At 47.2% G+C, this 26,418-nt stretch overlaps 3 pseudogenes; 2 read left to right on the top strand and 1 right to left on the bottom strand.

Annotated features, from left to right (window-relative positions):
- The first annotated feature begins 2,376 nt into the window (after window positions 1-2,376).
- Window positions 2,377-7,885, top strand: LOC125532568 (protein MITOFERRINLIKE 1, chloroplastic-like; annotated as a pseudogene).
- A 696-nt stretch (window positions 7,886-8,581) lies between these two features.
- Window positions 8,582-26,079, bottom strand: LOC125533192 (DNA-directed RNA polymerase V subunit 1-like; annotated as a pseudogene).
- LOC125532567 (protein MITOFERRINLIKE 1, chloroplastic-like) lies at window positions 10,857-11,881 on the top strand (annotated as a pseudogene).
- Window positions 26,080-26,418: the final 339 nt, after the last annotated feature.

Genomic DNA, 26,418 nt, shown 5'->3' with positions numbered 1-26,418 from the left:
TCACCAAGACCTTATAAAGTAATACATCAATAAGTCTATTATCTTGGCAATATCTATCGCTACTCCTACCAACTCGATGAAGGAGTGCATATTGTCGGGGCCGCCTGCCCAGATGTCACGCCAAAGCCCAACATCTAAAACCGAAGGCCTCAACCAAGCCGCAATCACTGGATCTAAGGCACACACCGGTCCAGTGCACTCTCGGCGGGTACCGACACATCAACCTTGTCAGCCTGTCGTCGACGCCACCTCCCTACGCACGTTCATCATCACATATCCGTCGTCGAGGCCCTGCGGCGCCACGCCGCTGAGACTCCACATCGTCGATGCGTCACATGAAACGTCGCTTCATTGAAATCGTCAACTGGTCCCTCGAGCCAATGCACACCTCCAAGAATGACGCCCCCAAGGAGGGGATAACACAAGAGTGCCACCGTCATTCGATTGACTGATCTAGGGTTCCCCCGAAGGTAGCGGATAGAGTTCTGGAGCTTCTCTGTGGCGATGCCTTCAAGAAGGGAACGACAAAAAAGAGCACCGACATCGCCGGCCTTGGCAACTAGCCGAGAGCAAGGTTTTCGCCCGGATCTGCTCGGCGAACCTCCATCTAGCATTGTGTGCACGGGTCGCCACCGATCTCTGGCGGCACGCAGCGAGCAGGCCGCACCGGCCAAATCAGATCTGACCGAAGGCCGGACCACGCATGCCGCCGACCTATCCACCAGGCCCTCCACGCCGCCATCGCCGATCCGAGGTCAGATGGCCCACCATCACACAACCAGTCGACATCACCGACCGCATCCATTGCCGTTGCCCGAAGCAGGCCCTACTGCCACAGCTCCAAGACCCGATCGGTCGCGCCTCCTCACACTAAGGGGCCCCGCATCACCCCCATGACACGGGAGAGAGATATACCCCCGCCACCGTCGTCGGCTCCAGGGCTTAGCCCGGCGGAGAGGAAGGAGGGAAGGGAGGAGGTAGTGCCCTGGCGGCTAGGGTTGCGGCACCACCCGAGTCGCCCGAGCGTGGGCGACATGGGGGTCGAGGAGGAAGTAAACCGTCCTGACTCATGTGATGACCAGATATTTGGTGTTTCAAGTTTTCTTTTGTTTTTCAACAAATGTCATTACCCGATATTGTTGTCAATAGTTAGCATTGACATGCGGGACTCAGCCATCAGTTTTGCTGTTAGAACAAACAAATTAAATATGTGATCAATGGCCTCAAAGGTACTCCCTTCGTCCGAAAATACTTGTCATCAAAATGGACAAAAAAGGATGTATCTAGAACTAAAATACATCTAGATACATCCCCGTTTATTCATTTTAATGACAAGTATTTCCGGACGGAGGGAGTAGTTGCTATTTGAGATTTCCGTTGATTTGTGGTGGTTTCATGTTATACTAACCCCAAATGTGGTGGTTCCATGTAGTTACCTCACTATTGTACAACACATGCAAACAACTAATAAATGGCGCTTCTAGTTATCCATAACAACTATTTTACACATATGTAAGTGTGATGCCGAACATTATTTTACTAAGCTGTATGTATGCAGTTTAACACTTAAAACATATTGTGAAAATGGTCATGTGTCTCATAATGTGTCCCAGCGATGTCTAATTGTTCGCACGCACCAGGAAACCGGAATCGTTGCCGCCAGTCTTCTTCGCAAAACAGAGGCCCGAACAGGGCAGAGGCCACCCCAAGATGTCGCCATATTGGTAGATCCGCCATGAGTCGCCGCCTCCCCCTTCCGCGACCACTCCAACCCCCAAGGCCGTACCCGCCTCGCCGCAGCTCCTTGCTGACAGTGCCAGCGGAACAGACTTGGATCGAGTCTTGCGCCACGGCGCTCGGCTCTCTTTACTAGCTCATGTAAGAAAATATTTGAATGATCGATCAATACAACAACAATCCTCCTATTCAGCGGAACAGACTCCCATTCCATCTTGTTGCACGGAACCAGATAGATAGCGCGATCTAATCCCGCCTATCCATGCGCGGCGCTCTCCCTCTCCGTTGCCTTCGCCTTGGACAACAACAATCCTCTCCTCGAATCCGACGGTGGCTCCTCCTCCTCTGCCGCTCCCACGGGCACGGTTGCGCCACACGGCTCGCCGTTCACGCCTGCTAGTACTGCTCCGCCCTCCACCGCATCTCTCCAAACTGTGAACATGTTGATGCCCCGTGCCTCGGTTGTGCTTGACATCGCTGAGCCCAACAACTACTCGCAGTGGTGTTGTTTCATGGATGGCATCATCGTTGACTCCGGCTTCATCGACGGTCACCTCGCCTCCTCCCCAACCACAGTCAAGCAATGCGACGACAAGTGGTCGACAGTGGACCAATGCATCGTCGAGTGGTTGTACGAGAATGTCTCCATCGACGTACGCAATATCGTTCGCGTCCACAACGCCACGGCCTTCACCGTCTGGCGCCCATGATCTTGTCCGCGACAAACAGCTCCATCGCCCACCAACTGCTGCCGGCGGCGGCGACGGCTCCGACTCCCCCACCTCCTCCGGCCTCACCAACGTTGCTGGGTCGTTTGCAAACACGCTGCCAGGCCTGACTCCAGCACTCGCTGTTGTTGCCGGCGCTGGCGCCGTGCATCCAACAGGGACCACCTCCTTCGACCGGTTGTTGGATACCGATGCGACGTCGCATGTGGCCTCCACTCCCATTATCACCCACTCTGTCACTCCCCTCTGGCCTCAACTCCCCGCCTCCTTCTATCACTGTGGGTAACGGTGACCAGCTCCCTGTTACTCATCTGTAACAGACCCACCTTTCTTCCTCTAAGTGCATGTCCAATACAAATAAATGTACACACTAGTAAAGGATCGGCCATTAGTCCCGGTTCATAAGGGCTTTTAGTCCCGCTTCATCAACCGGAACTAATAAGTCGGGACTAAAGGGTAAAGGCCCCCGCCCTTTAGTCCCGGTTGGCCACAAACCGGGACTAAATCCCTGGCTCGTGGCTAGCAGCGCGCGCCGGAGGCTGGGGACAAAATGATGTTGTTGGCTTCTATCTGTTGTTTCATTCACAACAACTACAACCCAACTCCAGTTGGTTCCCACTCCGCCCTCGCTCCACTGCCTGAAGCACTACGACGGTCCCTTGATCCCGACGCCCCTCGGCCTCCGTCTCCGTGCCCTCGATGACGACCAATCGCGCTCCGCCCGCCGGACCTTCGCCGCCTTGGTGTGGTCATGGCTTTCGCACCTCTGCTATTCAGTATGCAAGTGATTCACAAAGCAATTTCAGGCTATTGTAGGAATCCAAACCTTAGTAATAGCATTCTTGTGGCACCAACCTTTGCAACGCCACCGGCGCGCTGCAGTACTGATTCATCGAGTTTTCAGAGGATGGTTAGCTAGAAAGAGACTATTAGGTTAGTACTTATTTATATCTAAGGTTGCCCTTGATATATTGTTGTTGCATATTGACCATTGTTTATAGCTGGCCGGTTGCCTCATATATGGATGTTAGAGGCCGCCAAGATGTGATCAATCTTGCATTATGTTAGTATGTTGACCGGTGCTACTTGTATAGTTTCTTCTCCACGACGAAACTACACAAAATTTTGTCTAGTTGACTTTGCTAAGCTACACAAAGTCTTGTGTAGTTTTGCCATGAAGAAGAACCTGTACAAGTAGCACCGGTTAGCACCGAGTAGGTCAGGTCGGGTGATTGGAAGGGATTGAGTTCTTATTATTATTTTTTCTGTTTCATTCAGAGACTCCGGGCCCAATACGACATCTATAGAGGGTTTTTGTTTTGTTTTGAGAAAAACAAAATCTATAGAGGTAGTAAGAGCAGAAAATCCTATTTGCCGCTCTGTGCGGCAAACTGTTGCCCTGCCACATAGAGCTGCGGTAAGTAGGCTGGCCTGTTTAGTGCCCACAGATGTCGGTTATGAAAACTTTCCAAAAGGCTCCTGACCGGCTCTGGTTCATTTCTTCTCCTGCTTATTTTTACGGTTTCCTTTGGGGTTTTTTATTTCTTACTTATGTCCTTCTTTCTTTTCCAAATTTACTTTTTTAATGTTTGTGTTTTCAAAAAAGTTTAAATAATCTAAATACAATGTATGAGTTATTGGCTGATGACGTGCCTATTTTTACCAACACACTAGAATACAAAGTATTAGATATTTTCCACACCTATGCTATGTTCTTTGGAGAGATGTCACTTGTAAAATTATGGATGCCGATTTTCTATTCCTCATAATCACAATTTCGATCAACTTATTCTGAACTTTTTGCAATCTGGACAATTTACTTTCTTTCGCAAGCGTGCAACCATCAATTCCTTACACACAACACCTTAATTATTGTAACTAGCAAAGTTGGGCACCACCAAGAAGAATCTTAGTTTTATGCAAGTACTCAGTAGACGGTGCCATCACCTCTAAAAATGCCCTTTTTTGTACTACTATCACTATCAGTCAGCATAGGTTCCTATACCTTCAATTATTTTACTTCTTTGTTATTTAGTTTGTTTAGTTATTTTTAATTTTTTGTTAGTCTACTTTTCTAGACTTCGGAAAACTCAAAAAACAAACAAACACAAAAAGATTCAGGTAATAGTCACTTTTGTTTTAGCTCCGGATCCCCCGTCCTCCACCAAATCCATCGCGGTGGCGCTGGCGCCGGCAGCGGCGAGATGCCATCGTCGAGCTGCTCGAGGGAGCGTTCCCGTGCTCTAGCCGCTCTCAGGACTTCCCCTCGCTCTTCTCCGACCTCACCTCGCTCCTCCTCCACCCCATCCGCCCGTCTTCTCGGCCTCCTCACTCGCGCGGGCGGCCATCGGGGCGTGCGCGCAGGGCCGGCCCTGGGGCATGGGCAGAGGGGCGACGGCCCAGGGCCCAGGATGGAAGGGGGGCCCATGATGTAGTACACATATAGTATAGTCCAGCAAAAAAATAGACAAGGGAAAAATTATGAGAGGAAGAAAACAAGATGGGCTCGGCCCATCGAATCGCCTAGTAATGCGCAGCGAAGCGTCACGCACGCAAGTTACAGCCGCTCGATGCACGCGTACGTGTGAAACAAATCAATCGGAATGTCTGGCTTTTCCTTTCTTCTCAAAAATAAAAAAATCTGACTTTTCCCATTCGTCGCTCGTCAGTTCTTCTTCGTCGTCTCATCAGCCCCTCGCTCTGTCGTTCCTCGCTCGGTGCCTCAGCCGCTTGTTGCCGCCGCGGCACGCAGCAATCCGACAACTCGGCCTTCCAGCAATACGGCAATACATATGTATGCGAACGTAGGTCCGTACCCAATATCCATGTTCGGATGTTCCTGATCCATTCGTCCATCCCCAATTCCAGTAGTTTCTTTAGTACGTATATTAAACTATTCATCAATGATTCATCCCATGAAGTATCTAATTTTTTATGTATAATTTTCTAATTCAATCTTTCATAGTATGTATTCAATCATCCTAATTTTTTGTCATTCTGTGATCTATAAATTTCTAATTTGTTGTCTACTCTTTGCTTTGTAATATTAGGACATTAGCATGCCATGTTGCCTAATAAGCATTTGTCGGGTGCTGAAAAAAGAAAAAGAAAGAAATAAATACATCTGAAAATTCAACCACCAAAGGGTTCTTTGACAAAGTATTTTACATCTTCAAGTATTGTTGATGTCAGTGAAGAACATAGGCAAGGAACTAATCCCGAGCATGAAAATCCAGATGTTAAGGTCAATGAAGATTGCGAAAGTATACAGAGGAGCAAATAAATGTGTTTCCTATTTGAGGTAATCATGTCATGTTTGTTTTATTTTGCATTGTCCAACAACTATTGTAGTCAAATTTCAAACTAAAGATGTGTGATTGAAAGTGTACTTTTAGTATTATGCAAATGGAGTTATATATATATGTAGCACACAAACACATACATATCTATATGGTCTTAGGACTTAGAGGGCCCATGTCGTCGAGTTCGCCTAGGGCCTCCCACTACCGGACTCGCGGTCTATGCCTACGGCTAGGGGCCGTCGGCATAGGTCCTTTGCCGTCGGCATAGATCTATGCCTACGGCTGCCGTCGGCATAGACCCGTCGGCGTATATATCGTCAGTGTAGTCTTGTCAGACCGTCGGCGTAGTATAGCCGTCGGCATAGGGGCCTATGCCGACGGCCGGGGTCAGCCGTCGGCATAGTTTAGCCGTCGGCAGTGTTTTTCCGTCTGACGGCAACGGACGGCGCCGTCAAAAGCACGGGCGAGTCATGGGACGCCACGTGGCAGAGGTACGCCGACGGCTTGGCCGTCGGCATAGGTAGAAATCTATGCCGACGGCCTAGCCGTCGGCGTACCTCTGCCACGTGGCGTTCCGTGGTGCTCCTGGTGGCAGTGCTATGCCTACGGCAAAGCCGTAGGCATAGCTCAGCCACGTGTCTTTCCCTGGTTTCTCCTGGCGGCAGGGCTATGCCTACGGCAAAGCCGTCGGCATAGATGAAAATCTATGCCGACGGCATGGCCGTAGGCATAGATCTGCCACGTGGCAAGCCCTGGTAACTCCTGGGCTTATATATGCCGACGGCTTTGCCGTATGCATAGTTTTTTTTGTTTTTTTATTATCCTTGTTTTCTCTTTTTCAATTCATTTCACAACATTTCAAAGCAGAATAATATGGAATTATGCATAAATATGACAGTTCATCATCTAAACATACTCAAGTTCATCATCTAAAAAAGTATGTAAAAGAAATAGCTATGCCGACGGCAAAGCCGTCGGCATAGATACGGCAGAGTTCTGGTGGGCACCGTGCCGCGGATCGGTGACGTGGCAGATATGCCGACGGCTGCCGTCGGCATACCTACGCCGCGGATCGGTGACGTGGCATGCGGAGATGCCGACGGCCGCCCTTCCCGACCGTCGGCATAGGTTTGACGGCGTTAGCCGCCAGTCACGGGCGGGGTCGCCAGGCCCACAGTTATACCGACGGCTGATTTATGCCGATGGCTGCTGTCGGCATGTCTGCGGCTAGGTCGACGGCCGTTCTGTGCCGACGGCGGCCGTCGGCATAGATCCACGTAACCCGACGGCCAGTGTAAGCCGACGGCCAGGACTTGGCTGTCGGCATATCTCAAACTAGGCCGACGGCAGCCGTAGGCATAGGTTTGGCCGTCGGCGTATGCCCGTTTTCCCCCGAAACACAGAGCCGGCCCTGCGTGCGCGGGGGGCTTCACCTACGACGCCGTCATGACGCGGGTCCTGGCAGGTCTTCGTAGACATCCTCCGCACCGACGGGCCGCTGGGCCTCTCCGCCGGCATCCTCGGCTCAGCCTCCTCCTCGGCCACTGCGAGCTCGCCAAGTCGCTGCTCCGCACGCTGGCGCCAGCGGCAACATCTCCTCCCCGCCATTATGCTCCCCAAGGAGCTCATCACGCAGCGCCTGCAGTCCGGCGCTGCCATGGGCCGCTCTAGGCAGGTGCTGCTCCAGATCCCCCAGACCGACGGGCGATGGCTTCTTCGGCCTCTACGCTGCCACCCTGCTCCGCAACCTCCCCGCCAGCGTGTGCTCAGCTACTCCTCCTTCGAGTGCCTCAAGGCCTTCGCCCTCATCAAGAGCGTGCTGTGTGGCGGCTTCGTCGGCGGTCGGGCTCACCACGCCGCTGGATGTCGATCATGTCGTAAGACACGGCTGATGACCAGGGTGGGTGGGCACCGAGGGGAGCCGCAGGATGCAGGAGGTCATTGCCGAGGAAGGTCTCAAGGACCTGTCCCGGGGTTCTGCACACCGCATCTGCATGCTTCGGTGCCATAGGCTACTGCGCCTTCGAGACCGCCAGGCCCGCGATCCTCAATTCATACCTTGAATCACGCCAAAGGAAAGCCGCAGCCGAGATGAAGGCCGGAGTTGCTGCTGCTTGAGCCTGTATGATTCTTTTCCTTGTAGCTAATAATCAGCGAGTACATCTAGCCTGGCGGGTGTATCATCTGCATCTCATGTCAATATCATAGCTGGGTGTCATTTAAATTTCAGTTATAGAGTTGTTTGAAGATACAACAAGTAATAACATGGAATTGTTCTGAATCTGTCATTGCTTTTGATTAGTACTTGGTTATTTTGAGACATACATTTTCAGGCCGGTGTCTTGAAGTAACGTTCCATCTATATATCACTCTTTCTGTTCCGTGTGCGTGTGCCTACATCTCGAGTTACGAGCGACCTCCACTCTTCGACTCGAGCTTTTTCGGATGAGCGTTGAAAGCTGACAAACCTTATTTGTTGGTGTTTGCCACTAACTCAAAGAATATTGCTGAAGTACAAACTCTCCAGCAAGCATTTATGTTCTTTTCGGTTGCTGATGCTCGGAAACTATCTCACAATTATAGGATGTTTCCAAGCATACCAAATTATATAAGTTCAAGCATACCGGATTTTTGTTTCCTAATGTTCAGAAGAAATAGCATCACAGTTATACAATATTTTCAAGCACACACCGAAATTATAGAAGTTTGTGGGCATCTGAGTCCACATAAATCGTGTAAGCCAGTATGAGGTCATTTTAGGGGGTTGGGCATTGCACTACTGCAAGCACACACAGTTTGAAACAAATGAACATGCTATGCTTCACCATTGGAAGTAAAGTACTTTGTGCAGAATGAACTTGCATCGCGTGGGTACTGAATCATGATCATGTTCTTTAGGCACTTCATGTAGGAGAAATCTATAGCGGGCCGGTCTAAGGACACCACGTGAAAGCACCTATTGTTGAATCTTTGGTGCTTAGCAACCTGCATGCAAGCAGGAAAAGAATTGTCAAGGCATTTCCGTTTTGGTTCTTGTTCTTGTGATGCATCGTAAGACAGAAAGGCAAGCTGCTGACCACTATGTACTTGTCATGCCCTGCCATCTTCTTTTCCTTCTCTGCGTGATACGTGAGAATATTTTTAACAATGAACATCCGGTCATCTTCAGAAAGCCTGATTCCATCCCTGCAAAGTATGGAAGTAGATAGACTACGAGTGAGGGATACAAACATAGACAAGGAGCCACTTGGGGTGTACAAGATCAGGTGCATTTTTCAATCACTGCAGTTACTTAAGACTGTGAAATTCAAACTTAAACCCTACACTCATATTATAATCTATATGCCAGCTTAGCACCTGAAGAATTATTGCTAGTTTTCAGTACTTGTCATTTTTTACGACCTGCATTGGGCTAGAAACTATACCTTGATTCACGGATGATCCTTTGTGCTTCTTTCATGATTGGATCAACTCGTGCATGTATCTCCTGTTCCGCTGGTGTAAAGTTTGAACTCCCTCCTTGTCCAATATTGATGATCTTCTGTCCTTTCTAGATCCTACTATTACTACCTCCCCGATGTGGTCTGTTTGATTTCCATGTTGATCCTCTGCCAACACCTGGGCCAAGATTGCCCGTCTTCTTGTTCCATCCACCAGAGTTAGATGTTCCTGACATGGGGAAGTTTGGTGTGTATGTGGTATTTGCTCCCTGGGCTTTCCACCTATTGTTACCACCCCCTCGGTGTGATCCCTCTGATTTCCACACTGCGCCTCTACCACCACCTCGACCTCGACTAAGATTATTAGTCCTGCCTCATCCACCTGAGCGAGATGACCCTGTAATGGCAAAGTTATGTGGGCCTGTGCCATTTGCTTTGTTCCAATTCAGGTTACCATCTTGGGGTGTTCCATCCGATCTCCAATTACTATTAGGCCGCCTTCTCTGATAAACTTTTGTGGCAGAACAGCTCTGGTTCCATTCACTAGTGCCACTCGATCCTGTGGCGATGTTTCTACCATGTTGCCAATTTGCAATTGTCATTGTCTGATGCTCTCGTTCCGCTCTCCAACCTTGAAGATCCTGCAACAGGAGATCTCCTTTTGGCTTGTCTGACCAAGAGATTGGGTTGTTTCCTCCAGAACAATTGACTTCAGCCTCTTTGATTTCATCTTGTTGAAGTTTGTCAACATCATACAAGCAAGTACCGTATGAAACAATCATGTTATCTTCAGTGTCTTTTGTTGTTTCTACTGTTGTGAGGAATTCATATAAACCACACCCTCCAAGGTCCCCACTGCCCGCTAGCTGTAAAAGATCAAGAGGTTCATACGAGAAGGGATAATATAATTACCTGCTGCACAGATGAGATAACATATGCAAGTAAAATGTTCGTTTTACCATGTTCTCATCATTCCAGTGGATTTTGAAGGCTGAACCAGTCCCAATTGGTGCAAGAATGCCCCAAGAGCAGGTGGACACAATGCTATCCAGGTGATCAGAGTAGACCTTCTTGGCACCCTCCTCGAAGCATTGCATTGGCCTCTGCAACATGTTTTTCTTATTTTTTTAGTCATCATCTACACTTGCCCATCAAAATGGGAGTTCAAAATAAAGCCAAACTGAGGACTTACAGAGAGTGTAGCCTTCATGAAGGGTGCCTGAATCTTGAGGGACTGGAATGTGGCCCTGTAACCATAGTTGTTGAAGCCATGCAACTTACCTGTGCATGTCATACTGCTTGCAACGGTTGTCATGTGTTCTTTGAGAACTGATTTTGTAACCATTACAACTGCCTTTGAAAGGTGCTGCAAGGATGGTCGAAAGGAAAAAGGGAAAAAAAGAGCCAAACGTGAGTAATGCTGTAATAGAAGCTACTGAATTCATGAGAAAGGTAAAAGGGCAAGAAGTTACTAGACCTGTGTGACTCGACCGAAGGCGGATGAAATTCCAATTACTTGCTAAACTCTGATCGGCATAGATACGGCAGAGTTCTGGTGGGCGCCGTGCCGCGGATCGGTGACGTGGCAGATATGCCGACGGCTGCCGTCGGCATACCTACGCCGCGGATCGGTGACGTGGCATGCGGAGATGCCGACGGCCGCCCTTCCCGACCGTCGGCATAGGTTTGACGGCGTTAGCCGCCAGTCACGGGCGGGGTCGCCAGGCCCACAGTTATACCGACGGCTGATTTATGCCGATGGCTGCTGTCGGCATGTCTGCGGCTAGGTCGACGGCCGTTCTGTGCCGACGGCGGCCGTCGGCATAGATCCACGTAACCCGACGGCCAGTGTAAGCCGACGGCCAGGACTTGGCTGTCGGCATATCTCAAACTAGGCCGACGGCAGCCGTAGGCATAGGTTTGGCCGTCGGCGTATGCCCGTTTTCCCTCGAAACACAGGGCCGGCCCTGCGTGCGCGGGGGGCTTCACCTACGACGCCGTCATGACGCGGGTCCTGGCAGGTCTTCGTAGACATCCTCCGCACCGACGGGCCGCTGGGCCTCTCCGCCGGCATCCTCGGCTCAGCCTCCTCCTCGGCCACTGCGAGCTCGCCAAGTCGCTGCTCCGCACGCTGGCGCCAGCGGCAACATCTCCTCCCCGCCATTATGCTCCCCAGGGAGCTCATCACGCAGCGCCTGCAGTCCGGCGCTGCCATGGGCCGCTCTAGGCAGGTGCTGCTCCAGATCCCCCAGACCGACGGGCGATGGCTTCTTCGGCCTCTACGCTGCCACCCTGCTCCGCAACCTCCCCGCCAGCGTGTGCTCAGCTACTCCTCCTTCGAGTGCCTCAAGGCCTTCGCCCTCATCAAGAGCGTGCTGTGTGGCGGCTTCGTCGGCGGTCGGGCTCACCACGCCGCTGGATGTCGATCATGTCGTAAGACACGGCTGATGACCAGGGTGGGTGGGCACCGAGGGGAGCCGCAGGATGCAGGAGGTCATTGCCGAGGAAGGTCTCAAGGACCTGTCCCGGGGTTCTGCACACCGCATCTGCATGCTTCGGTGCCATAGGCTACTGCGCCTTCGAGACCGCCAGGCCCGCGATCCTCAATTCATACCTTGAATCACGCCAAAGGAAAGCCGCAGCCGAGATGAAGGCCGGAGTTGCTGCTGCTTGAGCCTGTATGATTCTTTTCCTTGTAGCTAATAATCAGCGAGTACATCTAGCCTGGCGGGTGTATCATCTGCATCTCATGTCAATATCATAGCTGGGTGTCATTTAAATTTCAGTTATAGAGTTGTTTGAAGATACAACAAGTAATAACATGGAATTGTTCTGAATCTGTCATTGCTTTTGATTAGTACTTGGTTATTTTGAGACATACATTTTCAGGCCGGTGTCTTGAAGTAACGTTCCATCTATATATCACTCTTTCTGTTCCGTGTGCGTGTGCCTACATCTCGAGTTACGAGCGACCTCCACTCTTCGACTCGAGCTTTTTCGGATGAGCGTTGAAAGCTGACAAACCTTATTTTTTGGTGTTTGCCACTAACTCAAAGAATATTGCTGAAGTACAAACTCTCCAGCAAGCATTTATGTTCTTTTCGGTTGCTGATGCTCGGAAACTATCTCACAATTATAGGATGTTTCCAAGCATACCAAATTATATAAGTTCAAGCATACCGGATTTTTGTTTCCTAATGTTCAGAAGAAATAGCATCACAGTTATACAATATTTTCAAGCACACACCGAAATTATAGAAGTTTGTGGGCATCTGAGTCCACATAAATCGTGTAAGCCAGTATGAGGTCATTTTAGGGGGTTGGGCATTGCACTACTGCAAGCACACACAGTTTGAAACAAATGAACATGCTATGCTTCACCATTGGAAGTAAAGTACTTTGTGCAGAATGAACTTGCATCGCGTGGGTACTGAATCATGATCATGTTCTTTAGGCACTTCATGTAGGAGAAATCTATAGCGGGCCGGTCTAAGGACACCACGTGAAAGCACCTATTGTTGAATCTTTGGTGCTTAGCAACCTGCATGCAAGCAGGAAAAGAATTGTCATGGCATTTCTATTTTGGTTCTTGTTCTTGTGATGCATCGTAAGACAGAAAGGCAAGCTGCTGACCACTATGTACTTGTCATGCCCTGCCATCTTCTTTTCCTTCTCTGCGTGGTACGTGAGAATATTTTTAACAATGAACACCCGGTCATCTTCAGAAAGCCTGATTCCATCCCTGCAAAGTATGGAAGTAGATAGACTACGAGTGAGGGATACAAACATAGACAAGGAGCCACTTGGGGTGTACAAGATCAGGTGCATTTTTCAATCACTGCAGTTACTTAAGACTGTGAAATTCAAACTTAAACCCTACACTCATATTATAATCTATATGCCAGCTTAGCACCTGAAGAATTATTGCTAGTTTTCAGTACTTGTCATTTTTTTTGACCTGCATTGGGCTAGAAACTATACCTTGATTCACGGATGATCCTCTGTGCTTGTTTCATGATTGGATCAACTCGTGCATGTATCTCCTGTTCCGCTGGTGTAAAGTTTGAACTCCCTCCTTGTCCAATATTGATGTTCTTCTGTCCTTTCCAGATCCTACTATTACTACCTCCCCGATGTGGTCTGTTTGATTTCCATGTTGATCCTCTGCCAACACCTGGGCCAAGATTGCCCATCTTCTTGTTCCATCCACCAGAGTTAGATGTTCCTGACATGGGGAAGTTCGGTGTGTATGTGGTGTTTGCTCCCTCGGCTTTCCACCTATTGTTACCACCCCCTCGGTGTGATCCCTCTGATTTCCACACTGCGCCTCTACCACCACCTCGACCTCGACCAAGATTATTAGTCGTGCCCCATCCACCAGAGCGAGATGACCATGTAATGGCAAAGTTATGTGGGCCTGTGGCATTTGCTTTGTTCCAATTCAGGTTACCATCTTGGGGTGTTCCATCCGATCTCCAATTACTATTAGGCCGCCTTCTCTGATAAACTTTTGTGGCAGAACAGCTCTGGTTCCATTCACTAGTGCCACTCGATCCTGTGGCGATGTTTCTACCATGTTGCCAATTTGCAATTGTCATTGTCTGATGCTCTCGTTCAGCTCTCCAACCTTGAAGATCCTGCAACAGGAGATCTCCTTTTGGCTTGTCTGACCAAGAGATTGGGTTGTTTCCTCCAGAACAATTGACTTCAGCCTCTTTGATTACATCTTGTTGAAGTTTGTCAACATCATACAAGCAAGTACCGTATGAAACAATCATGTTATCTTCAGTGTCTTTTGTTGTTAATACTGCTGTGAGGAATTCATATAAACCACACCCTCCAAGGTCCCCACTGCTCGCTGGCTGTAAAAGGTCAAGAGGTTCATACGAGAAGGGAGAATATAATTACCTGCTGCACAGATGAGAGAACATATGCAAGTAAAATGTTCGTTTTACCATGTTCTCATCATTCCAATGGATTTTGAAGGCTGAACCAGTCCCAATTGGTGCAAGAATGCCCCAAGAGCAGGTGGACACAATGTTATCCAGGTGATCAGAGTAGACCTTCTTGGCACCCTCCTCGAAGCATTGCATTGGCCTCTGCAACATGTTTTTCTCATTTTTTTAGTCATCATCTACACTTGCCCATCAAAATGGGAGTTCAAAATAAAGCCAAACTGAGGACTTACAGAGAGTGTAGCCTTCATGAAGGGTGCCTGAATCTTGAGGGACTGGAATGTGGCCCTGTAACCATAGTTGTTGAAGCCATGCAACTTACCTGTGCAGGTCATACTGCTTGCAACGGTTGTCATGTGTTCTTTGAGAACTGATTTTGTAACCATTACAACTGCCTTTGAAAGGTGCTGCAAGGATGGTCGAAAGGAAAAAGGGAAAAAAGAGCCGAACGTGAGTAATGCTGTAATAGAAGCTACTGAATTCATGAGAAAGGTAAAAGGGCAAGAAGTTACTAGACCTGTGTGACTCGACCGAAGGCGGATGAAATTCCAATTACTTGCTAAACTTGTTGGATGCTGTAGGACACAGACCTGGTAGTGTCGATCAGATCCATCACAGGGATGCATGCGTCCATTGCTGTTCCCTAGGCATCACCACTCTCTCCAATTGAGGCTTTATTCACCGTGATTACCAGCGCCAATTCACCCTTCTGTTCTGTACGGGAGTGTTGGACCCAACATGTGGCTTTCGGTTCAACCCATATTTTGTTCACCTCCTGGACTCGTGGATCACCTGGGAGAAGATGCAAGAATGTCTCTTTTAGCAAGCAGAATTGCATAAGTCGTAGCTATCAGCATATTCATCTGGATTTTCTATATGCATGATACCTAGTATGAATGTGAATTCTTGGTTTACCTTTTATGATCGTGTTCAAGAGTATAGGAGAAATGGTATTGACCATCAACTGGACAACTCGGGCAGAAGATTCAGATATTTGTGTGGTGACACTTTCAGTTAGGAAAAACTGCAAACAGGAGATCTCAAAGTGTTTCTCATCATCTGCATCCTGGTAGCACTTGTCAAACATGATGATAATATTGCGCATGGATTACGTGTACAAGGAGGAGTTCACCACCGTTGGAAGTAGTTAGTTAGATGAGTATCTTGTAATCTTTATCTTCTCTATCTCTAGCTTTTCTTCCTTTCCAAGATGTAATCTCCTAACCGACTTGTACGCGTATTTGGGCTCGCAACCCTGCTATATAACACGCAACACGTCTGCCAGGATAGGCAAGACGTTTACCGCAAGTCGCACATGGTATACAGAGCAATCTTCTTCCACTAAACCCTAGCTATCCCATCTCCGTGCGCAGCCATGTCTTCCTCCACCTCCTCCTCCTCCCAGTCGTCGCTCAGCGGTGGAGTAACGGAGAAACTCTCCTGCACCAACTACATCCTATGGCGGACACAGATCACGCCGCAACTGCGGGGCGCCGGCGTCTTCCACTACGTCGACGGCACGGGCACCGAGCCAGCCAAAACCCACACCACCAAAGATGCTGCTGGGAAGGAAACCAAGGGGCCAAATCCTCTTCATCCACTTTGGGTGAGGGAGGACCAGCAGGTCCTAGGATACCTGCTCCAAAACCTCTCAAAGGAGGTGCTCGTCACGGTGACCGCGATCACCACGGCGAGGGAACTCTGGGTGGCGCTGGCGAGCATGTTCTCGTCGCAGTCACTCAGCCGCGTCAACAACATCCGTACAACGCTGATCAACACGCAGAAGGGCAACCAATCGGTGGCCACCTACTTCGCCGCCATGAGGGGCCTTGCCGATGAGCTCGCCGCGGCGGGCAAACCCATCCAGGACGATGAACTCATGTCCTACATCATCCATGGGCTAGACCAGGACTACCAGCCCCTTGTCTCTGCCCTGGACGCCCGCGTCACTCCAGTAACACTTGATGAACTCTTTTCCATGCTCAGTAATTTTGATCAACGCATGCGCAGTACAACGGCTCCGGCGGCGGCTTCAAGTCATCGGCAAACTCCGTCTCCAGAGGCCGCGGCGGTGGCTCTCTCTCTCGTGCCTCCTCTCGTGGCAAGGGGAGGTTCGGATCTGGCGGCAGTGGCGGCTACTCCAACAACGCTCGTGGCGGCGGGCGCTCCGGCAGCTCAAAAGGGCGTCGTGGCGGCGGCTCCAACAGATCCCGTCTGGACTTACCTCGCTGCCAAATTTGTGGCAAGCCTGGTCACACGGCGAAGGATTGTTGGTACCGCTATGAAGAGGATGATGGTGACTCCTCACAAGATGAAGAAAAGGTGGCTGCGGCTGCCGATGGCTCCTACGGGATCGACACAAACTGGTATGTCGACAGTGGTGCCACAAACCATATCACCAATGAGCTTGAGAAGGTCACCATGAAGGAAAAGTATCATGGCAAGGATCAAATCCATACGGCCAGTGGTGAAGGTATGGGTATTCGTCACATTGGTCATTCAATTTTTAATACCCCTAGTCGCAAAATACATCTCAAAAGAATCTTGCATGTTCCTAGTGCCCACAAAAATCTTCTGTCTGTTCATAGAATCGCCATTGACAATCATGTTTTTCTTGAGTTTCATCCTTATTTCTTTTTGATCAAGGATCAGGCCACGAGGAAAGTTCTTTATCGAGGTAGATGCGTTCGAGGGCTCTACACGTTGATTCCGGAGTTCAGAAGATTCAATAAACAAGCTTGTGGTGCTATCAAGCTTTCGTCCACACGATGGCACGATCGTCTAGGACATGCCTCTTTTTGTTTAGTTGAAAAGTTACTTAGGAAAAATAAGCTCCCGTTTGTTGGTGAGCGAAATATTGAAACTATTTGTGATTCATGCCAGTGTGCTAAAAGTCATCAATTACCATATCCCATATCTACTAGTGTCTCCACTAAGCCTTTGCAACTGATTTTCTCTGATGTGTGGGGGCCTGCTCCCTCCTCTGTTGGTAGACACACCTACTATGTGAGTTTCAAGTGTTTAAAAACTTCCAAGCACTTGTTGAAAGGAAGTTTGACAGCAAAATTATAGCTGTCCAATCCGATTGGGGAGGGGAATACGAGAAACTCAATTCCTTCTTCCAAAATATAGGCATATCCCACCATGTGTCATGCCCACACGCTCACCAACAAAACGGGTCGGCCGAACGCAAGCATAGACACATAGTTGAGGTCGGTTTAGCTCTTCTAGCAGGGGCGTCCATGCCCCTCAAATTTTGGGACGAGGCATTTCTTACAGCTGTCCATATCATCAGCATGCTTCCTAGCCATGTCATCAATAATGAAACACCTATGGAATGCCTCCTCCATGTCAAACTAGACTACACATCTCTCCGTGTTTTTGGATGTGCCTGTTGGCCAAATCTCCGTCCGTACAATAGCCGCAAGCTCATGTATAGGTCCAAACAATGTGCCTTTCTTGGCTATAGTGCCCAGCACAAAGGTGTCAAGTGCCTTGACATCTCCACCGGACGGGTTTACATCTCACGCGATGTCGTGTTCGATGAGACCAAATTTCCTTTCGCTAATCTACATCCTAATGTCGGAGCTCTCTTACGCAAGGAAATCTTGCTTTTACCACCTCACCTCTCTGTCTATGATCAAGGGGGCATTAATAATTGTGATGATCATATGACTAACCCTACTACTAATAGCCTTTATGAGTCTTGTGGTGATGCAGAAAAAATTCATGAAGAAATCATCGAAAATGGCGAAGAGAATACGGTAGCGGATCCATATTTTATGTGCCCTGAGCTGGGGAGCAAATCTCCCTCGGGATCTGCCCAGGAGCTGTCATGCAGCGAATCCACCTCGGGATCGGTGCCTTGCAGCGAATCTGCTGCGACAGCCCCAACAGCCGCAGGTGGGCGCGTTGAACCATCCACGTCAGCCACGCGGCAGAATCCGGATGGACGCGGTGACTCCCCTCGTCCGCGCCAATCACCGTCCAGCAGATGGCAGGCTGACGCTGGCCTGGGCCGCGCGCGGCTTGAGGCCCAACCAGTCGTCTACAAGCGGCGGGCAGCGACTCGCCGGGCTGAGGCGGGGACAGATCCTGACGAGGCCGGGCCTAGGCAATCACGAGGCAATGATGATGCGGCTCGGCCCAGATCTTCTGTGGCTGGTTTGCCGCTTGCGTCGCAGCGGACGACCGCGAAAGATCCCGACCAACCTGACGCTGCCGACACCACCGGTTCTGGAGCCGCGTCCGGATCCTCCTTGGGATCGGGGGGGGGATCAGTCTGATCCAGGCGTGGGATCCTCTGCGCCGGGGCTCTCTGTAGCGACTCCTGCTACTACTCCACGTCGCACACGGCTACAGCAAGGCAAAATTAAACCTATTGATTATAAACATATTACAAAACATGGGATGATTTGTTCAACAGGTGAACCAGGAGAACCCAACACTCTTGAAGAAGCACTTGGGGATGCTAATTGGAGAAAGGCAATGCATGATGAAATTATGGCACTAAGGAAAAATAAAACATGGCACTTGGTCCCTTCAAGAAAAGGTAAAAATCTTATTGACTGTAAGTGGGTCTTTAGGATAAAAAGAAAAGCTGATGGAACCATTGATCGTTACAAAGCTAGACTCGTTGCAAAGGGGTTCAAACAAAGATATGGTATTGACTATGAGGACACATTTAGTCCAGTTGTTAAAGCTGCTACCATACGCCTTGTCTTGTCCATTGTTGTGTCTAGGGGATGGAGTCTACGACAGCTACATGTTCAGAACGCGTTCCTCCATGGTGTTCTGGAAGAAGAGGTTTACATGAAACAACCTCCTGGGTTTGTAAATGCACATGCACCACTTCATGTGTGCAAACTTGACAAGGCCTTGTATGGACTGAAACAGGCCCCAAGAGCATGGTATTCTCGCCTCAGTAAAAAGATGCGAACACTTGGTTTTGTTCCTTCAAAGTCTGACACTTCGTTATTTATCTATAACAAGTCAAGAATATCCATATTTGTTCTCATTTATGTTGATGATATAATTGTAACAAGTTCATCTGATGAAGCAATAACAGCACCGTTGAAGGATTTAAGTGCAGAGTTTGCTCTAAAGGATCTAGGAGATCTACACTACTTTCTTGGTATTGAGGTCAAACAACACAAGGATGGTCTTCACCTCTCTCAAGAAAAGTATGCAACAAACTTGGTAAAAAAGGCTGGTTTGCAAAGTTGTAAGTCTGCACCTACTCCTTTGTCTAGCACAGAAAAATTGTCTCTTGTTGAAGGAGAGCCTCTGAATTCAGAAAATAGTACAAAATACAGGAGCCTGGTAGGTGCACTTCAATACTTAACATTGACTAGACCAGATATTTCTTTTGTTGTCAATAAAGTATGTCAGTTTCTTCATGCATCTACCACTGTTCACATGACTGCTGCAAAACGTATAGTAAGATATGTGAAAAACACGTTGAACATTGGCCTAAGCTTCAGCAAGTCATCCTCTGCACTTGTCAGTGCCTTTTCTGACTCGGACTGGGCTGGGTGTCTAGATGATAGACGCTCAACTGGTGGTTTTGCGGTATTCTTTGGACCAAATTTGATATCTTGGAGTGCAAGAAAGCAAGCCACAGTTTCAAGATCCAGTACAGAGGCAGAATACAAAGCATTGGCTAATGCAACAGCAGAGATCATATGGGTGCAGTCAATTTTAAAGGAACTAGGTATAAAAAGCACTAGAGCTCCATGTTTGTGGTGTGATAATCTAGGTGCTACCTATTTGTCAGCAAATCCAGTCTTTCATGCTAGGACCAAGCACATTGAAATAGATTTTCACTTTGTTCGAGAAAGAGTTGCAAATAAGATTTTGGATATTCGGTTTATTCATTCTCAAGACCAAGTTGCTGATGGCTTTACCAAAGCTCTGCCTATAAGAAGTTTTGAAGACTTCAGGCATAATCTCAACCTAATGAAGTTGTGATTAAGGGAGGGTGTCAAACATGATGATAATATTGCGCATGCATTACGTGTACAAGGAGGAGTTCACCACCGTTGGAAGTAGTTAGTTAGATGAGTATCTTGTAATCTTTATCTTCTCTATCTCTAGCTTTTCTTCCTTTCCAAGATGTAATCTCCTAACCGACTTGTACGCGTATTTGGGCTCGCAACCCTGCTATATAACACGCAACACATCTGCCAGGATAGGCAAGACGTTTACCGCAAGTCGCACAGCACTTACATTCACTGCAAATAAGAAATGTCAGTATATGTTAAGAAGTCATAGATTATTTAAATTCATGCTTGATTTTCTCAGTATAGCATGGTTGGAAGTCCCTAATGCATAAATACCCATTGAAAGACATTATTCAACTTAAGTCACTCGAAAAATAAATCAAATCTTAGTCAATCTGAATAGTAAATCCAAATATACTTTTTGGAATATTCTTTAAGCTAATTGAAATATGAGTCTCCCATGCTATTTGAAGGTTCAAAACCAGAAAAGATCAAATCACCTTGAACTCAGTACAATTCTCTTCAGAACTTGATACACTTGCCCCTTTTTCTTTCGGCGTTCACAAATAGCTTCCTGGCATTTCTGAAGAATATCTTCCATACTTATGTTCATTTCATCCAGTTGCTTCTATACGGGCACATAATTATTTCTTCAACATAAAATCTTGATGATATTGCTGAAACAACGATAATATTTGAGAAGTAGGAGAAAATACCTTGTCAAGGTGAATATGGCCAACAAGACAATGTGTTGCTTCCATATTTTGGTGTTGATACCTGAAACAAGACAATGATTCTGAGCCTAGCACCATATACGCTGAAATGTGTAAGAAGTACTCCCTCCGTAAACTAATATAAGAGTGTTTAGATTACTACTTTAATGATCTAAACGCTCTTATATTAGTTTACAGAGGGAGTAGTTACTTATGAATGCTACATACTGGACTGAGAACTCAGTAGCACAGTCTTCTACTTTGGTCCTCTTTAAGCAGGCTTGAACTGCTAGTGATGCTCTTTCCGTGCAAAAATTATTCCCACAAGAGCATTTACTCAGATACAAGATTATTTTTTGGTCATTTTCATTTCGAGAGCTAGCTCTTGTAAGTAGCACTTCCTGTAAATTCAAAGATCAGGAGTCAAAACATGTGAACTGGAGTCTTAGATGGAACTGTTCAATTGAGCCTCTTACCTTCATCGAGTCCCAGGAGGTCATGTTGTTCTGATTTGGATCTAACACCACCTTGTATGCAGCATTTGCAACTGCAGTGGCTGCCAAGATACCAACAGGATCTCCTGGTGTCACATAACTCGATGATTCTGTCGAGTCAAACTCAGCAACTGAATTTCCACACGAGTTTCTTATGGTTCCATCATAGCATGCTACAACATCTCGGAGCATTGCAATCATGTCCTTGAAGAGAGTGCCCGGCTCCATTAGTCCTTTAGATGCGTGTATTATCTTCTCCCTTGCAGATATCGAATGGAGTAGGTCCTCATATGGGTTCAGTCCCTTATAAAATGAGCTTCTGATAAAACCATGTGCCTCCAAAGGATGGCCACCGTTGCTGCTGCTGCCACATTTGCTCAGTGACTTGGATAGGCAATCCTCCACTAAGCTGCTAGAGTATAATCTTCCGTTGCACTGCAGCTGAGTTCCCAAGAAACCAATCTGCTCCACTACTTTGTTCATGGCAGAGTCACTCTTTTGATCAACCAACAAACGAATATCAGAAGAAGAAGCGATGAAGTCCACAATTGGTTTCCGTAACTTGTCAAGATTAAGTGCCTTATGCTGAATCATCTCTGGTATTGAATTTTCGACAGTGAAGTCTCTCAGATTTATACTGAAGCCATCAATAGATAATGATTCCATCAGCAGGGGCTGCAGAAGATTCAGAAATTCTACGGCCTCCTTTGGACTCATCGTTGACAAAACTGATGAGATGGTGATTGTGCCAGTAACCAAGTCTCTGACTAACATTCTGTTCTCCTCTGGCAGTAATGTTTCTAGAATCTGAGCAAAAGTCCACTTTGGTCCACCTGATAGTTGCTTCTTGGGAATCAACCCTCCCGTGAACATTGCATTTATAAGTTGAAAGTTCAGTTTAGCACTGTGAGAGCTCACCAGCTGCTTCTCCACCGTGAAGAGCTCTGTAGCTTCAGCCCTTGCTGACACTGACCTTGGGAAGAATATGTGGACACAATCACCATCGAAATCAGCTCCAAGTGGTCCACATATGAGTGGGTTGATCTTGATGGTGTGATCACTATGAACATGGGCATACATTCCTTGGACTGAGTGCTTGTCGGTGCTTGGTGGCCTATTGATAAATACAGTATCTCCATCTAGAATTCTGCGGCTGACCGTTTCACCAACCTTCAGCATGATGCGTTTCTTATTTGCTTTCCCCACATCCAAGGAGTGCGTGATGGAATTAGCATCTTCATGTGTCAGACAAAGACCTCTATCCAGCATGCCTTGCAGCTGAGCAATGTTGTACTCTGTCACATGCACTTGTACCGACATCCGTCTTGCTACTTCGTCAGGCACTCCTACCACATTCATGGGAATGTATGGGTCACCCGTGATCACACCACGGCATGAAAATCTTGACCTCTTGCTGATACAGAGCGACTTCATCTTCTGCTGCCATTGTTTTGTTGCAGGCTGACTTGTGAAGGTGACATCTTGAGTTGAGGGCCCTTCAGAAGATATATACATGAAGACACGTTATCAACATACAGTTATTTGAATCTTCTCCATTATTTTCCGAACCTAAGAAACAGAGGAACAAAATGTGAGTATCTCCTAGTAGTTCCTATTCATTAATTCTTGAAGTATTTATTGATTTGTCTCACTGTGACCATTTCTAATGCAAAGTACAGCAACAAAGTTCTGAGGATTTTGCTACGAGGGGAACAATTCTCTGTCTAGTACTAGCTAGTACCTCTTCTGTGAATAAACGGCGGCAGTGAGATCTGCCCTTTGTGTGAACAAACTGATCGAGGAAGCTCCAAAATCCCTCTTCCAGTTCTTTCCTGGATGGCACTCTCAGTTCCAAGGTAAGGGCTCCATTGGGTTTCTCGACTTTTGCAACATGTAGCGGTGGGAGATCCTAGAAAGAGAGGATTGCAGAATTTGGCAAAAGAAATAATAGTGGCTGGTTAGTTAGATAGAGGGATTAAGAGAAACAATAGTCCAATTAAAATAATAAACCATGGCAAAACATAATTAATTGGTGCTTGTACTGTACACATGGCATGCTCCTCAGAAACCTACAACTAGGAACTAACACCAGCCAGCCACTAATAACTTTGACTGTAAGATACTAATAACTTAACTAAGATACTAATAAACCTACAACTAGGAACTAACACCAGCCAGCCACTAATAACTTTGACTGTAAGCTACTAATAACTTAACTAAGATACTAATAAACCTACAACTAGGAACTAACACCAGCCAGCCACTAATAACTTTGACTCTAAGCTACTAATAACTTAACTAAGATACTAATAAACCTACAACTAGGAACTAACACCAGCCAGCCACTAATAACTTTGACTGTAAGCTACTAATAACTTAACTAAGATACTAATAAACCTACAACTAGGAACTAACACCAGCCAGCCACTAATAACTTTGACTGTAAGCTACTAATAACTTAACTAAGATACTAATAAACCTACAACTAGGAACTAACACCAGCCAGCCACTAATAACTTTGACTGTAAGCTACTAATAACTTAACTAATAGTCTTAATTTGAGCGGATATTTGTACTGTTTGAGGGTTTGGGTAATGTGGTGGAATTTAGTGATAACAAATGTGTAGGATACTGTACTATGTGTGTTAAGCAAAGCATGACAGACAATAGTCTTAATTTAATTGGCTACTGAACTATGCGTGTTAAACAAAGCATGACATTTGCTTCCTTTTGAGATAATTGATACTGTAGGTGGTGATGCATTCATTTTAAACTCTACACCTGTTGTTTTCAAGTTGGATCGGAAAACTTTCTGGCAAAATACATGTTATGCTAGGTTCACTTGCATATTTCAGCTCATCATCTTCCGGCTAATGCCATCTCTGCTGTAGCAATTTTTGGGGAAGAAGAAGCACCATCACCGTTTCATTTATTGATGTATCTATCAGTCGATTCGCCTACCTTGGGATCCTTTCAGGGAATTAGAGTAGACAACATATGTAAGTTCATATTATGAAGACCAATCAGGCCCTACTAATGCGATCTTAAAGGAGACTTTAACAGTCTGGTCTTCTTCATCAGTTATCACTTAATTACCTGACAGTATGAACATGAGGTGAAGTCGCTCTCCTTTCCCTTGCTTTTCCGCTTCTGTTGCGAAATTGAGAAACTCTGTATTAATACTGGCATCTAAACATCACCGATCAAAGTACTCCTGGGCTGGGCAGGGTTTAGTTTCTGCATGTAGTACCTTGCAGTTCTTGAACTGGAGGCAGCTGACGCAGATCATGTTGAGTATCTTGGTCAGCTCGGCAATATGGCTCGGGTGGTAGACGGACACGGGCAGCTTGATGAACCCGAAATGACCTTGAGCCAGCCATGAGAAGATGAGTTTGCCAGAAGAAAAAAATGAAGATGCAGCATGCACACATATGGGTACTGTCTCTGATTCAGAATCGTATGTTCCTATAAAGTGATCTAACCAAGGTCTAGTTATGCTATGTTCAGTAAACTGACTTGGCTGAACATTTTCCAGGTGGAAAGAGAAGCTATTGTTGCAGCCAAGTTTTTTGAGTATCACACAAAGCTCAGGAACACGAGGCATCTCTCAGTTGAGTTAAATGCTGCTGCAGAATTGTTTTTACCAAAAATGTATAACACTCAAGTGAGTACTCAGCTCAGCTGTGACCATATCATATCCAGCTACCTAGGTAATTAGTTATTTTGCGATAAATTGAACTTGTTTGAATACCGTTCAGTTTGGTTTCTGTCTAGTTTCAGGAGCCTGAAAAATTGTCCCAAATTCAGTTCACACACACTGACTAACTGACTGAACCATGTTTGGCAGGATTATCACACACTGACTAACTGACTGAACCATGTTTTGCAGGATTATCACACACTGACTGAACTAGCTAGCTGACCAAAAGAGTTTTAGCTGCATGTCCGTAGTGCCACTACTGTCTATATTCATCACTTAACCGAAGAGACACTGTTGAAGAAAAATCAATCAATTACCTTCGCATTTGGCGAGGTCCGTTGCGCCGCAGGAGTCGCAGCAGCCGAGCTGCAACGGCAGGCCCAGCGCCCGGTTTGCGGCCAGCTGGCTCGGGTGCGTCACCGGGAACTCCTCGTTCATCGGCTGCGCCCTCACCTGCAATGCAATCGTTGATTAATGTTGTTAATTAATTTGATGATTGCTTTCTTTGTGTCCTTGTGTAGGCAGTGCAAGATGAAGAACAAGGAGGAGGAGGAGATGAAGACGCCATGGCATCAGTGGCGATTCCACTAGGGGGGCTTCAATAGGCTGAAGCCTACCCTCCAAAAATCATATTTCAGCTAAACATGCAACTTGAGAATTATACTGAGGTGTTTAACATGTAAACTGCAATGAATTTGCTCAGTAGACTTAGAAACTTGATGTTCCGAGCCTACCCTTCAATTTTGTGCAAGATTCGCCACTGCATGGCATGGTTGTTGGAATGAAGCTGGACAGAGTGATTACCATCTCCACGTTGGAGGCGACGGCGAGCCTGATGCAGGTGACGGTGTCCTCCGCGACGAATGCAGGGTCGTCGCCGGTCTCCATGGCTGGCGCCGCCACAGTGCTCGGGGACCGATGGATGGATATATGGATGGATGGATGTGATGAAGCGCGCGGCTGGCCGGCGGGAAGAAAGTTGGGTGAGAGTGAGAGCGAGGGAGCTGCGCTGAGCTAGTGGTGTTTGTCACTCACCGGGAGAGATCGAACTCCGCTGATATTAACCGCAAGTAAGGTAGTGCACCCAACACGTACGTACGTACGTTGGGAATGACATGTGCATGCACGCTTGATCGATCTTTACCCAGTGAACGAAATGGAAAAAAAAGAGGTTAATTCTCTCTTTCTCTCCTGTCACGTTTTCCATGTTGAGATGCATGAGAGAGATGGGTGTGGCGATTTTTTTTTCATATATGAGGAAAAAGTATTTGGACGACTCAGACAAAACAAATAAATTAATTAAGGTGACGCCTAGTTCTTATTCCTCTTGATCATTTTCCTTTTGCG

The sequence above is a fragment of the Triticum urartu genome, chromosome 1A, assembly GCF_056163025.1.
Source record: "Triticum urartu cultivar PI428250 chromosome 1A, HENAU_Tu73, whole genome shotgun sequence".
Taxonomy (NCBI): Eukaryota; Viridiplantae; Streptophyta; class Magnoliopsida; order Poales; family Poaceae; genus Triticum; species Triticum urartu.
Note: the sequence above shows the minus strand (reverse complement) of the source record. Positions and strands in the feature narration are given on the sequence as shown.